The 3,942-nt window shown below is 38.0% G+C and overlaps 1 pseudogene; it reads right to left on the minus strand.

Annotated features, from left to right (window-relative positions):
* Nucleotides 1-1,082: 1,082 nt before the first annotated feature.
* On the minus strand, nt 1,083-3,266 carry LOC144216688 (T-complex protein 1 subunit zeta-like; annotated as a pseudogene).
* Between the last annotated feature and the right edge of the window lie 676 nt (nt 3,267-3,942).

Raw genomic sequence — 3,942 nt, forward strand, 5'->3', positions numbered from 1 at the left:
CCCCTCCTACACTGAGGGCACTCCCATAGGAGCCCCTTTCACGCTTCCCTCTGATGACTGCAGTAGGCTTCTCACCACTGTCCTGCTCTATCCCTGTACTTCTGCTGTTTATTCTATTCTCAACACTGCAGTCAGAGCTGTCCTTTCAAAATATGAATCAAAACAATTCCATCTTCCCCACAGATCCCACCCATGGCTCTTGCTAATTCACTCACAATATAATTAAAAATTCTGAACTGGTTTTATTGGCCTTACATATAGCCCCACCTTCTCATCTCCTATTAGTCTCCTCCTTGCTTCCAGCAAGCCATGCTGATCAAACACTTGAAGTGACCCCTTCCTGCCTTAGAATTCCTACTGACACCGCCTCTGCTTCAGATATGCTCCCCACAGCCTTGCTCTTTCAGCTTTGTGTAGAATTCAACCTACTTTTTTTTTTAACTTTTTTTTTTAGCATTTATTCAGTTTTGAGAGACAGAGAATGAGTGGGGAAGGGGCAGAGAGAGAGAGGGAGACACAGAATCTGAAACAGGCTCTGAGCTGTCAGCACAGAGCCCGATGTGGGGCTCGAACCCACAAACCGTGAGATCATGACCTAAGCTGAAGTCGGATGCTTAAACAACTGAGCCACCCAGGTGCCCCAAATTCAACCTACTTTCAAGAGACTCCTCATGAAACGATGCTCAGCATCCCTCCTCATCAGGGAAATACAAATCAAAACCACACTGAGATACCACCTCACGCCAGTCAGAGTGGCTAAAATGAGCAAATCAGAGAACTCTAGATGCTGGCGAGGATGTGGAGAANTAATCCTGCTCTGTGCTTTTTTTTCTTCTATAACAATTCCTACTGTCATATAATTTACATAAAATAATGATAATAAATAAAATGATTTATATGTATACATATATTTAATCTTACATATTAAAAATACATAATTTATATATGTAATATGTATTTACACATACAGATATGATAAAATATAAGCTCCACAAGGACAGAGGTGTTTATCTACTTATTTATGTTTTTTAAGGAATATTTAATAACAAGGTAGATAACATATACTTATCTAATATGGCACTTTTATATCACTGAAGCTAAAGTAAATTATCCTATTCATTGGGTAAAAGTGGACTGCAAGATGTGTTGACACTGTAGTGCAAGTTAAAAAATTCTGTAATTATAATTTCAGAACTTCAGAATTTGAGTGTCAGTGTTCTCTCATTTTTCATTTGAGAAAAGAAAATTCCTTTGAAAATCATATGAAGCTTGGACAAAAATTGCATAGCTTTATTCCTAGGATCATTCTGTAGTCTTCATGATTCAAAAGACCCAGGGGAAGCTTCAATTCCACGTCACATGATCTGATCAACCAGGAGAATGTTGCTGGCAAACACAGTGCAGGAGTGAAGAAGCTGTTTCTTTACACAATAGTTATCACATGCATCTACTTCTGCTGCTACCATTGGCTCATCTCTGTTCAAGTCCACACACACAAGTTGACCTGATTCTGAGTGTTCTGCTTGACCTTTAACTAGTGTTTCCTGAAGGTCACAACCAGTGTTCTGAGCAAGAACCTTTAGGAATAATGAGCAATGTATCAGCAAATGCTTGAACTCCAAGTTGGGCCCTACCCTTTACACTGGGCTTATATTTAATCAATCTCTTATTGCATCTTTGATGTGAGTGAATGTGTGCTTATTTGGTTCTTTGACCAATAAAATGATCGAGTGAGGACTGTTACATTTCTCAATAAAGGCGAATATCTCTTCTCCCAATGTATACTCATAGACAAGTCCTGCATGTCCCAAACAATCAGTATTTTGGTCATCAAAAGAATTTAGAGATATTCTGGGGCACCTGGGTGGCTCAGTTTGTTAAGCTTCTGACTTCGGCTCAGGTCATGATCTCACGATTGGTGGATTGGAGCCCCGCGTCGGGCTCTATGCTGACAGCTGACAGCTGACAGCTGACAGCTAGCTCAGAGCCTGGAGCCTGCTTCAGATTCTGTGTCTCCCTCTCTCTCTGACCCTCCACTGCTCACGCTGTCACTGTCTGTCTGTCTCTCTCTCTCTCTCTCTCCCCATCAGAAATTAAAAAAAAAAGATATTTAAAAAATTAAAAAAAAAGAATTTAGAGATATTCCATTGCAAGCAAGGGTCAGCCTTTCCATATTTCTTCTTTTAGCTCTATGCAGAGCTACTAGGCCTTCTTTTTAAGAGTATCTATGGAAATGGAGTCAATTCCCTTTTGATTAATAAGAAATCCTTTACCTGAATCATCACAGACTTTCTTTTTCAGTTCTATTATTTTTTAACTCTATCTTCAATGAGTTATCTTTCAGTATTTACAAGTTTCTCTCTCTCTTGTGCACTCTTGTAAAATACGGCCAGAATTTACTTCCATTTTTTTATCTCCTAATGACACATTGCATGTAAGGATGTATATATCTTTTTTTTTTTTTTTCCCGCATCAGGATGCCAAGCTCCATGGTCCAAAACAAGACCTCTGATTATGCTTGTATCAGTTTCAAAATTATGTTTCATCTCCATGATCTCAACCACAAAGAGGTCAATGGGTTCATTATATATTTTAATGGTGAAAATGGATTCTACTGCAGCCTCCATTAAGACATCAACAAGGTTCTGTGCTGACTGCCAGCTCAGAGCCTGGAGCCTGTTTCAGTCTGTGACTCCCTCTCTCTCTGACCCTCCCCTGCTCACACTGTCTCTCTCTCTCTCTCTCCTAGAAATAAATAAAACATTAAAAAAAAAGACATCAACAAGGTCAGCATGCACTTTAGTACGAGGAGATGTTCTAGCCACATCTATAAGTGTTTCCCTGTCCATTTCTTACTTTGACTTGTTCCAAAAACCAAAGAACTTTTCCTTTGCAGCTTCAAATCCTTCCATTGTTACTCTGGGGATAAAGACCTTCAGAAATGTGGAGAGCCTGTTTCAGAAGCTTGTCAATGATTAGGTCATGGGAAGTGGTGTCATCACCAGTTATGTCATGGTGAGCAGTTGCTACTTTGCCTTATAATGCAGCTGTTGGGTGTTGAATTTGCATGTCATGAAACAGCACATTACCATATTTAGTAAATTTGGTGTCTCCAGTACCGGAAATAAGCATCTTCATGGTGCCTTTAGGATCCAAGTTGGTCCTCAGCAAATTCTGAGCTCCAGGGCCACACTGATGTTGACTGTCAGTACCGCCGGAGCTTGGGCTACCTCGGCCTTAGGATTCAGGATCTTCACATCTGCCATAGATAACCAGCACAAGAAGGGCTGTTTCATTTATTTTTTTATGAACATAGTACCTAGTACAGAATTAACTCTTAATGCTTATTTGATAAAGAATGGATCTGGCCATTTAATTAAATAAGAAGTATTTGCTCTCAAGTGGTGTTAATGACACCTTTTTGTAATTGTTTTTGGTATGTTTGAGAAGGCTATATAGTAGTATTTTAATATAGCAATATCTCATTCTAACAATGGGAGATATTGCCCATATATTCACCACTTTGGGTGATTAATTAAATACTTAATTTGAACATTCATGGTCCTGAAAATTTTTGGTGTTTCAAGAGGTGAAAAAAAGGAAACCAACATTACTCAAATGCTTTAAGTTTACTATAATTGAATGTTAAGCATTTATACATACATTGTTATACACTCTTATAAAAACTTTGCAGTATAGACTTTTAAAATTAATTTTTCAATGCACTTTACTCAAGGACACATAGCTGAAGTCTTCATGAGGCTTCTAAACTATTAAATTCTTAGCTCTTCCCCAAATTCCTTCATGTAAGATAAAAGTAAAGTAAAATCCCTATCTAAAGTAAGTTCATCAGACTTCTATGGCATAAAATAAGTATAAAGTAAAATTTTGGAATATGGTAGTAATAATACTGTAGTATTAAATATTTTAAGTATATGAAAA

The sequence above is a fragment of the Crocuta crocuta genome, unplaced genomic scaffold (genome assembly GCF_008692635.1).
Source record: "Crocuta crocuta isolate KB4526 unplaced genomic scaffold, BGI_CrCroc_1.0 scaffold48, whole genome shotgun sequence".
NCBI lineage: Eukaryota > Metazoa > Chordata > Mammalia > Carnivora > Hyaenidae > Crocuta > Crocuta crocuta.